Source organism: Tenrec ecaudatus, chromosome 9, assembly GCF_050624435.1.
Source record: "Tenrec ecaudatus isolate mTenEca1 chromosome 9, mTenEca1.hap1, whole genome shotgun sequence".
Lineage (NCBI taxonomy): Eukaryota > Metazoa > Chordata > Mammalia > Afrosoricida > Tenrecidae > Tenrec > Tenrec ecaudatus.
The window spans coordinates 159211978-159224058 of NC_134538.1; the positions used below are offsets into that span (position 1 = coordinate 159211978).

The 12081-nt window shown below is 46.9% G+C and overlaps 1 pseudogene; it reads right to left on the reverse strand.

Annotated features, from left to right (window-relative positions):
• Positions 1-8626: 8626 nt before the first annotated feature.
• On the reverse strand, positions 8627-9706 carry LOC142456236 (interleukin enhancer-binding factor 2 pseudogene; annotated as a pseudogene).
• Between the last annotated feature and the right edge of the window lie 2375 nt (positions 9707-12081).

Genomic DNA, 12081 nt, shown 5'->3' on the forward strand with positions numbered 1-12081 from the left:
CAGTATCTGCTGGGATCCTAAACAGGGGACACTGGCCAAGCCTTACATAGGCAGCTGTGGGATGACTTCTTTGTGTTGCTTACTTTAGAAAACACTTTCTCATGTATGGTCCAGGTTGACCGACTGTGTCTGTGATGCTGGCTTCACCAGGTAACTGGCTTTCTTGCACTTGGGTGTGTAGGACGGGGACACGAGTGCGGTGCTGTCTGTAGGAACCAAAACAGGGCACAAGTGGGCAGTGCTGTATCAGTGGAGGGCACCCTCCTGAAAACTGGAACCCTGAATACTAGAGAAAATAAGCGATCTAAAAGTCACAAATCAGAGATAATTTACAGATTCAGAGATCATAGACTGAATTACCCAACAGAACACGTCATAGGAAAATATAAACAGAATGACCCAACTTAGGTAAAAACCCAAAATACACACAGCTGAATAAAATCTACTTTGCTGACTTGTGTAAGTGATAAAAAGTAAATGAAATATAAACAATTGACAAAAGATAAACTTCAGGTAATGGCTACCTAGCGTAAGTGGGAAAAGACACATGAAATTTGAATGAGTAGCCCAGGGGGTTAAAGCTTCCAATCATAGTATTCACTCTCTTGAGTAGATTGGCCCAGGGAAAGGTATCAATGCCATTATTTTTCTGTGTTCAATGTGCAAATGTAACAAAGAGACTGTATTAAATATGAAGGTGGCAGTGAATCATTTGATGTAAAGTGGAACCATGTGGTTCCGGGCGTGTGATAAAAACTGTGCGTGGAATACAGGGAACTGTCTGTGTGGTGTATAACCCCATGTGGTGTGAAGAGTAGAGGGGGGAAGACAGATGAGCACGGTGCAATATAAATCAATAAATAACGTGCAATAGTGAACGACCAGCGCCGTGGAAGAACATGGAACACAGCTTGCTTTTGCACTAGTTGCTTTGCCTGCTAATTCAAGACCCTCTCTTACACTGCAGCATGATTAAGCCTCACACCCACAGCAGCTGTGAAGACGTTCCGCAAGATTGTGTTATCAGTCTATCACAGGATGTTCACGAGCCTTTCTTCCATGGTAATACCATGCCTTCTTCACAAAACATTTAGCTTCTCTGATCATTTCTCCAGCATTCAGGTTGACTACATAGACACAGGAGGAGCAATATTATGACAACAAGAGGAGGCTTGGAGTGGGCACCTTCTCTTGGACACCCTGAAATGTGATTAGTATAAGATTTTCTAATACTAACTCCTGGGCTCTCGCTCTCTCTCTCTCTCTCTCTCTCTCGCTCTCTCGCTCTCTCGCTCTCTCGCTCTCTCGCTCTCGCTCTCGCTCTCGCTCTCCCTCAAACATGTTCATTGTGCAAACGTAACAAAGATGACTTCATTAAATATGAAGATAGCTTAGTAATGAATATGAGGATCATAGATAACAGTAGTTTTCCTAAAATGCCACCAATGACACTAAAGTCTATATTATCATTCTCTCTCTCTCTCTCTCTCTCTCTCTCTCTCTCTCTCTCTCTCTCTCCACTTTTAAGACATTTTTCTGAGAAAGGTCCTTAGGATTCCTCAGAGCAGCAAAGCAGTCCATGACAATAAGGTTGGAGGGGCTTGACCCTCAACATCACAGACGTACAGAAGAACCTGTATCTTGGACTCACCACGGAAGCAAGTGCTCTTTCTCCAAGGTCAATGCAGCCCTTTGCATCTTCTCATGGCGCTCTCTCTGAATGCTGACCTCACCCCTGGACCTCCTCCTGCTTACTCCCTGCCTCCCCCACCCCAGTCATTCCTGCTCTGCCCCCACCCCACTCACCTGTGTCCTCTCAGGGCCTCCTGAAGTCACAAACACGTGGTCCCCCTCTCTCCCAGGAGATGGCAGCATTCTTGTCTAGGTGACGGCTCCATGGGTTTCACCAGGAAGAGACCTTTTAGGACAGATGACCTGAGATTTTTTTAAAATACTGTCCTTCCAAAACAACAGCATCCTTTAAGATGACGTGATATGTAAGTCCATTTGGGGCTCTGTAAGACGCCTAGGAAGGACTGAAGCTAAGCAGTGGGTATGGCCAAATTTGTAAGTCTCTGTTCAATAGTGGGAGAGGACACATGGGGTTCGCTAGCAAGGTTCTGTGTCAAGGGAACGTCTGGCTTACCAAATCTTTGTGGTTTATCCCTCAAGACAGGAAATCTTGGAGCTTCTCTAAACCAGATGCTGACTATGTGCTTAGCGTGTGTTACAAGCAAAGCAGTTGCTGCCTCGTGTTGACCCCAAGGATGTCAGCGTACAGTCACTCCATTGGTTTTGCAAAAGCTGGTTTTTAATAAGTAGGTGAACAGCCCATTCTTCCAAAGTTCCTCTGGGTGGCTTCATACCTTCAACCTTTCGATTACCGGCTGCGCACCTTTAACGTCGGCACAGCAACCACGATTGCTGTTAGGTGTCCTGTGATGGGGTCAAATAAATGACAGCCAGTGTAATGTCCCAATAATTTAGAAGAGTCTGCATTTGGTTACAACCAGACTGCTAGAATCAAAAGCAATTCTTTGATTGCAGTCCCGAGTCGACATTTGAGTGCATCTGTAAAGGCAAAAAACTCCTTTATCCTTTGTTTAGGACTTAAGCAAGCATGAACCGAAGAAGAAAGCAAAACTAATGTTACTATTCTTTAGCGTTAGGGAGTGTTACAGGGCACTACATTGAATATAACATTCTGGTAACTTCAAGACGAGTAAGCATGCATTACAAGGTACATTCCTTATCATAAAAGAAACGATGCCAAAATTGACTATAACCTCCTGATTCCCATAACAAGATTAACTAGATCATTCAGATTACAACATCAAAAGGAACAATATTAAAACAAATGATATATTGAAGAATAGTCTAAACTAATTGTACTGTCCTGAACCTGGGAACATGAGAGTCCATTCTAAAGTCAATCTCTAGTGGGACTTTCCAAGATGGGAGGGGAAAAGAGGCAGGTCATTCAGCAGCTACCAAAAATGGGGTTTCTTTTGCTAGCCTGCTTCAGTCTCAGTCAGTTCTGACTCACAGTGACCCGATGTACAAGACACTAAACACTGCCCGGCCCTGTGCCACCCTCACCAGCTTCTCTACGCTGGAGCCCCCTGTGGCAGACGCTCTGTCAACCCTTCTCATCGAGGACGTCCATGCTTTGATGATCCTCTGCTTGACCAAGGTGGGTGTTCTCCTCCACCACCTGGTTGCTCCCCACCTGATGCCAAGTTCAATGTACGTGAGAAGGTCTTGCTATCCTGCTTCTCGAGGACCTTGGGATTGTACCCTTCCCGGACAGAATTCCTCCTTTTCCTGGCATCAAGAGTATATTCAGCGTACTTCACTGGCATGATTCAAGTTTGTCGATTCTTCTTCAGTCACTTGGTCAGTCTCCACCACCATCCCCCACACAGGAGAGGGGCTAATGCCGTGACTGACAAGCACACGTGAGCTCTTCCTCCTGAAGGCTCTCAAGGCACCTTTGGTAGCGGATGTGTCTAGTGCAACAGGCTGGTGGCATTCCTGAAAGCAGCTGCTGCGAGTATTGATCGTGGACGCCGGTCACATGCGATCCTTGACTTGGATCTTTTCCCTGTTGAACATGGGCTGTTTATTGGTCTCGCAATAGGGATTTGGTCCCCTTTGCATCCAGCTGTTACCCGCCCTGTGAAACCTCGTGGGTCATTAGAAAGACATCAAGGGAAGGACGGGGAGACACAATTTCAGCCTGACAGACTGACACCCTTAAACGGACGCTAGATATGAACTGCAGTCCTGTAAGTGAAGCATTTTCAAAGGCCCCCTGAGGGTAACTCTACTTGTTGGCCTCCTTTCGTTTGGAAGACATTCTGGTGATTTTATGATGCCAAGTTGACCTGGTGACCTGGAGTAAAGACTCAATCTTTGCCTTGCCCGTATGGGGCGGCACTGCTCATGGCTGTGCAGAGACACCCAGGATAGCGGTGGAAGTGGTAGTAGCAAAGACTGAAAACAGAGCGAGTCATGCCTGTCAGAATGGATGGCGCACCCAGCCTGTGTGACCACGAGATGTCAAAGGGATCAGGGATCAGGTATCAAAGAACAAAAAATCAAATCACTGTGAATGAATGGGAGTACAGATTGGGGACCCAAGACATATCTATATGCAACTTACAGAAGGGTCACAGGGAGGACATGAGCCAGTCAGGGTGCAGTGTAGCAATGATGAAACATACAACTTTCCTCTAGTTCTTAAATGCTTCCTCCCCCCAATTATCATGATCCCAATTCTACCTTACAAATTCAGCTAAACCAGAGGATGTGGAACTGGAAACACAGGGAAGCCAGGACAGATGATCCCTTCAGGACCAGTGATGAGAGTGGCGATACTGGGAGAGTTGAGGGAGTGTGGAGTGGAAAGGGGGAACCAATTGCAAGGATCTACATGTAGCCTCCTCCCTGGGGGACGTACAACAGAAAAGTGGGTGAAGGGAGATGTCAGACAGTGTGGGATATGACAAAATAATAATTTATAAATTATCAAGGGTTCATGAGGGAAGGGGGAATGGGGAGGTAGGGGAGAAAATGAGGAGCTGATACCAGGGGCTCAAGTAGAAACCAAATGTTTTGAGAATGATGATGGCAACAAATGTACAAATTTGCTTGACACAATGTATGTATGTATGGATTGTGATAAGAGTTGTATGAGCACCCAATAAAATGATTTTTTAAAATTTAAAAGAGAATGGATGATACACTTGAGTGTCAGCCTCTGACAATCATGGGGGTTCCATAGCGTGATTGTACCACGATAACATATAAAGATCATAGTAAAATGGTAGGGAATAGGAGAGGTAGGAGAGAAGATAAAATAAAGAAGTCGGACACGTTTCATGATAGCATGCTCCACTCTAGGACAGCCAGGATCTCAGTAGCCAGCTCCACACAGAGAGCAGGGGGAGGTGCGGGGGGTGGGGGGGTGGATCTTTACTGTGTTGGGATGTTTGTAGGTAGCCATCATCATGCATATTCAGGAGATGGTACATATGTCACAAGGTGGGTGGCAGTCACAGTAAAGCCCCTGAGCTCACAATTGAGGAAACCCAATACTGCGTGAGGGGAAAGCACGAGGAGGGTGGGTGTCTCAGTGGGAGGAGAGAAACAAAGACTGCTTGTACAGGGAGACAATCAACCATGCGCTCACTTTAAGGCAGCATGCTGCTAGGGGACAATCTGTGGGAATGACATTAATGCAGGAAAATGTGCTTGGACTTCATTTGTAATGCAGCTTCCCAGATTCCTCTGTCGGTTAGGGCATGTAGTCCCGGCCATACTTCCCTCAGTGTGAGGAGTTTCCCACACTGGAGCAACTCTAAATGAAAAGCCGGCAGCAGCGAGTGGCAAATACGACCTCTGGGTTAAGATGACGCAGAGGAAGCGAAAACAAGACGCAAGAACTCGGAAGAGGCACATGGGGCTGACCGCTCCTCAGACCACCCTCTCGGGACGCATGGTTCAGGCCAGCCCATCTGTGCTGTCTGCTCTCCGCGTCCCCTGAGCAAGGGTCCTGACTATTTAGTACTGTCTGTCACTCAACCTTGCGTTTTTCCAAGTCAAGGAGCTACCATTTGAGTTGAGGAGGGTGGTTACTGCCACGACGGACACGCAGCAAGCTGTGGGGTTTATTACCTGAGGGGGATTGTGTAGGGGATTTAGAAAGAGATGGACATAGAGGGGAAAGCAGAGTTAGGGAGCAAAAGAAAAGCAGAGACTGTAAGGTGAGTTGCTTCACCTGCTAAAATACAGCCCCTCCCTCGCCCTGTGAGATGACTGTGCCTCCCACAGCCGTGAAGACGGGGGGCCGGAGGGGAGGGGGAGGGCACACGTCACAAGGAGGTGGCTGACGAGATGGGAGTGGAGACACTTAGAGGAGAGGCCACCAGCCCTGCCTCCCTGATAGCCATGGGCCCCGCACTCCTCTGCCTGGCAGCCCTGGCCTTCCTGGGAGCAGGTCAGTGCTGTTGGCCTGGCTGCACTCCAGCCTCGGGACTTCCTCCTGGAGCTGCAGCCTCAGCTCCTCCTGGCTGCTCTCCAGCTTCTGTCTCCTTCCTCCTCAGCCTCCAAGGACACTGAGGTCACTCAGACTCCAGGACAGCTGGTCAGAGGAGCGAAACAGAAAGCCAGGATGGAGTGTGTCCCCATCAAAGGACATTCTTATGTTTATTGGTATCGCCAGAAACCGGGAGAAGAGCTCAAGTTTTTGGTTTACCTTGTGAATGAAAAAGCTGTTGATTCATCGGGAATGCCTGCTCATCGGTTTTCAGCTAATTGTTCCAAGAACTTGCCCTGCAACATGGAGATCGAGCCCACAGAGCCTGGAGACTCAGCTGTATACTTCTGTGCCAGCAGTCAGACCACAGTGCTGCAGTGTCAGCTGATCCTGGGCCACAAAGTCGTCCTGGCCCCCCTCAGGAAACAGTGGGGGCTGAGGCTTGTGGGAAATGGCAGACCGAAGTTCAAAGGAGCAGCACCAAAGGCAGTTCTGTAAGGGAGCCTGTAGGTGAGCAGAGAGGGACGTTCAGAGAGCTGATGATACAGCCCTGAAAGGAGCTGAAGGAACGAGAAAGGGGCTCAAGCCCTCAATGTGTGCAATGACGCGCGAGAGGAAGGTACTGGGGGCCTCTCCTGAAACACTTAGTCTATGGATTTCCAGTAGACTTTATGGAAACATGGCATTCTGTGCTGTTTGCCTGGAGCACAGTGCCTTCAGAAATAACAGTAGGTGGCTGCCATCCACTGTCTATCGCTCATTCTTAGCACTTGGCCCAGCACTTGACCTTCAGTCAGGCGACTTTCAGTCAGACCAAAGACTCTTCAAGAGTGTCTATGTGCTTCTCACAGTGGCCCTGACACAGAAACTGGGTGGGCTGCTCTGAGCGTCTCCGATACTTGTGTTCTGGGTACTTGGGATCCAGGTGGAAAATCCAGATTCCTTGGACCAGCCAGCACGTTGAGGGTGAATGTTGAGGCTGAGTCCATGAACTCCACATTTGTCTTGGGGAATATTGTATTCTAAGACTTTCCTTTATGCTCTCGTTTAAAGAGACCAAAACTCTAAACCAAGCCTGCCACTATGACATCCATTTCAGTTCATAGCGGACACATCGGACAGAGCAGAACTAACCGTGTGGGTTTCCAAGGCTAACTTTGTTCAAAGGTAGAACGCCTCGTCTTTCTGCTTCGGAGTGGCTGGTGGAGCGGAACAGCTCACCTTGAGATTAACACTATGCCATCAAGAAATAAAACCAAAGCAATTCCACTGCCATCGAGTTGATTGATTCCAATGGATCAACCCCATAGGACGTGGTAGAGCTTACCTTGCGGGGTTTTGATACTATAACTCTTTAAGGGAGTAGAAAACCTCATCTCTATCCTGCAGAGAACGGCTGGTGGTTTCCAACTGCTGACCTTGTGCTTAGCAGCGCCACATGGAACCTCTGCACTGCAGGGCTCCTCAATTTTGAGAGACTAGTGTAATAGCTTCCTGTGCGGTCAGTAGACTCAAACCGTTATCAAGACTGTGCGTCGCTTTGCTGCTGTGTCATCACTGTTCCTTTCCAAAAGACACGTGGGAATTGTCTTTTCTATCCGTAGAATCTTTATTTCACCTAAAAAGAAGGAGAGTAATTTATCACTTTATAGACTATCCAATCCATAATCAAACTTCCCCAATTGTATATTTACTGCAAAGTACTATAATAGTTGTTCTTAAAAAATATTCAGATACATTAACAGCTCATGACTGGGTTAAGGTAGACTAGAGAAACAAATTCATAGACACTCATATGTGTATAGGAAAGAGCTTTATAGAGAGTAATTTTACATTAAGCAAACATTTCTCCCAGTCCAGACCAAGTCCATAAGTCTGATATTAGCCCATATGTCTGACACTAGTCTATAAATTCCTCCTCAGACTCATACAACACATGCAATGACACTGAGTGCAGGAAGATCACAGGCCAGTGGGTGGAAAGTCTTGTGGATTCAGTGGCAGTGGAAACATCTTAGCATTGGCAGGGGTCTCCATGTGGCTCCTCCAGCTCCAGGGCTCTGACTGCCATCAGCATAATTCCATGTGTCTTGTCAACAGGAATGTCTCACAGGGAGTAAGCCTGTGTCCCACCTCCAGCAAGCTATTTATCTCCTTAGCACCTCCAAATGAGGTCATCAAGCTGTGACCTGATTGACTGGCTAAACTCCACCCCTTCAGTCTTCAGTCTCAAGTTGACAACAGATTATTTAACTACCGTAACATTTCAACAATGGCGGTCTGGTTGAGTATTTCCAAGGGATTCCAGAGTTAGTAGGAAACGTGTGTATCCTGCTTCCCTGTGGACTGAATGACCGTGATCGATAGCAGAGTTCTGGCTGCTCAGTCTCAGAACCTAGTAGGCTGACACTTCCTTCAACATGTTGTCCGTCCTGCCGTCTCCCCATTACCACAGAAATGCCACCATGCAATAATGCCGGGTAGCAGTTAGCTTAGGCTCCAAACTGTCCCCTTGAGGATCAAAGGAGAAGATTGCTCCGAGTCCCCATACCTTCCTGCTCCCCTCCTGAGGCAGTTCTTCAGGAGTCACCTCTCTCCTTCCTTTTTCTCTGCTGGCTTCTTATAAGGATTCTCTGAAGGTCTCACGATCACTCCATCCCAGGCAGATATTTCAGAAGCAAGATAAGTGGCATCGCCTTCCTGGCCCAGGGTCTTCCTGAAGCCTCCTGGTAAGAAGACTCCAACCAGTCTGAGCTGAGAGCAGACCACGCCTGCTGTACCAGGGCCAAGGCAGTGTGTGCTCTGAAGTTGGCGCTCTCACAGCGTCAGCGACCCTCACCAAACCAGTCACGAATCATCCTGTAGCCAGATTCTGTGAGCAGTTCCTGTGTGCCCCACGGAGGACCAAAGGCTGTCTGTTGGGATCATTCATCACAGCATAGCGCCCCAGTAGGTCAAGAATCCATGGCCTGAAAGTTCAAACTCGTGAATTCTCAAGTCCTGTAGCAGTCAAACGAGAACTTGAACTACGGCCTGGGAAGCTTTTCCTCAAACCAGAGGCATGCCAGATAGCTGCTAAGGCGCTCTACAACAGCCTGGTGCCCAAGTGGGGTTCTGGGTCCAGTGTTTGGAGATGGGGTGACACTGTTGCCGTGAGAATCTTCACTGTAGCATTGGAAGAGCAGATCTGAAAGCCAGTGTCATCGGTCAGCGTGGTCAACACCACAGAAGGATCCTGTGCTCGTAGCCTTTCTGGTTCCCAGGGGACAACGGCTTTCAACATTGGCAGACCCTTCAGGATTACCACCGATCAGCCACACTGTGTCCTGTAGTCATCGCCCCCTGCTCACACAAGCCCCCCCACCACCACCCTGGTTGTACTTCTTCACTTTGCACTTCAAATATCCCTGGGGCCACAATGAAATTGTCACCCGCATTGTCACCAGAGAAAGGATAGAAGCGTGTTCAGCAGAATTGGGAGCAAGTCCTGGTCCTCTTCAGCAAGACTCACTGAAGGATGCTCCATCAGATTCTGGCTTGACCCGGGGGAAGGCCTTTCATAGAGAGATCAAATGGGATACGAGGCACAAAGGGCCTGAACCCTCCACCTGGGCCACGTCTAGAGCCAAAGTGCCCACCCTGACCATGGCCTCTGTCACCCCTCATGACTCCCTAAAACCGGAATGGAAGCTACACCAACCACCACTTCCTCAGAGGTGCAGGCAAGCAGAGAGCTGAATGTATATATTTATTTATGTTATCCACCTGAGTACTCCTATTCATTTTCTAAAATAAAATCGTACGCAAACATTGGTGGAGCTGGTGGTCGTTATTTGAGATGGTAACTGAGAACAACATTTGCCAGTGTTACCAGTGATCGTGTGGATATGAATCTTAATGAAGATAAATAAATAAAAACTCAAGTACTGACAGGAATGACCTGCATGATTTCGAACCTAAAATTAAAACTCCATTTTGAATTGAGCTAAGATGTTCATTTCTACATGATTCAGTCATTTTGCTGAAGTGTTACTGCTTCATAAAGAAAGGCCAAAATTACTTGGTGCCTGTTGAGAATGTCAGGACTCAAAAAGAGAGCTTGCATACTGGGAAATATTTGGCAATTTTATATCAGATAAAGGATTAATTTCAAATATGTATAGAAAACGACAACCCCTTAATAAGAAAAATACAGGTGCCCCAGTAAAACAATGGGCACAATACATTAATAGACATTTCACTAAAGATGCTCTCCATGTGGCCATTGATCATATGAAGTGTTTGTGTCCATTAACCACAAGAGAAATACTTATTAAAGCAACCATGAGACACCACCTCACACAGACATGCAGCAAAATTCAAAAGCACAGAAATGGGATGTTCTGGAGATGCTGTGGGGAAATTGAACTGCCCGTGCATTGGCAGCGGAGCTGCAGAGTGGCCCAGCCACCGTCGGAAGCAGCACGGAGCGTCCCTAAATAAACGCAGATACAACGGCCTTCTGATGCCACGATCTTTGTACTTGGTAGACACTCTAAAGAAATGAAACACACACAAAAAAATCGACATTTGCACACCCATGTTTATTGAGTAATTGCTAGAGTAGCAACAACCATAGAAACAATCAAAAACCCCTTCTGCTGAAGAATGGACAGACAAGGTCTAGTACTGGAATATTATGCATCCTTACCAAACAAGGACCAGTCTGTCAGACAGCGCATGCCATGGACACAAGGGGAAGACGGTAGGCTCAGGGTAAAGAGTGTAGGCAAGCTCATGAAGGTAATTGTCTAATGATGCCATTGTTACAAAGGAAATATCCAAATGTTTCCCACCAAAGGACAAGATTTTAGAGTACGATGAAGCCAGCTCCTGGGGGAAAGTGGGCGGGGACTTGGGGGAGAAGAAGAACAAAAGGGAACCCCATATTCAGGTGAGTGGGTAACGGGATTCCGTCACTGTTTTGATGAGATGGCATGTGCAACTACGCATCATATGTTTTTCTCCGGACATGTGACATTCCACAGACAAGCAGGTGAATGATGAGAGAGAGAAGGGGCACAGCCTTTAAAACAAACAAACAAAAAACAACCCTTCCGGATTCTTTACTCATCAGACCTAAACACTGGTCTGAGTGGTTATAAAAGAGGAAAAGTAAAACGGACACTGAGTTAAATTCTCTGAGGGCGCCAAAGCTAGTTTCAAGCAATGGCTAAAAGAATATTAGCACAACTGGTCCCAGAGGAGGTGCCTTGGTCTGCAGGAGACAGAGCTGATAGTGTGAGATTATGTTAGAACCTGCACATAGCTTTACAATCTGGATGGATGGATGGATGGATGGATGGATGGATGGATGGATGGATGGATGGATGGATGGATGGATGGATGGATGGATGGATGAGTGGATGGATGGGTGGATGAGTGGATGGATGGGTGGATGAGTGGATGGATGGATGGATGGATGGATGGATGGATGGATGGATGGATGGATGGATGGATATACAAGACAGAAGGAAGATGGTAGATGAGAGAGTAATTGAGTTTTGATAACCCCTAGTGGCACTGTTGGGTAAGTGCTGGACTGCTAACAGCAAGGTTGGCGGTTCAAACCTATCAGCTACTCCCTGAGAAGAAAACGATGCTGCCTGCTCCTACAGAGATTTAAAGGCCTCAGAAATCCTATATAGGATTGGTTTGAGTTGGAATTGACTAGACAGGAGTGGGTAGGTATAAACTCTTAGTTCACATCCTGGCTCCCAAATTAGATTTCCACTAACTTCTTTTCTGCTTCTTTGAGCTTTTCTGCTGGGTTTCTGCTAATCTTTTGGAGATGTTTAAGAAAGTAAAGAATAAACTACTCGTTCAGGAGGCAGATTGCTTATGTGACAGAAAATTATCCCCTGGCCAAATGCTTTACTGAATGATTACTAACAACTTCTGAATGTGATAAATAAAGCTTGTGGAGGTAAAGAAAAGGTAACTTTACAAACTTGTAACTTAGACATGCTTCTTTCCATGTCCTCCATGCAGTTGGGCACAAT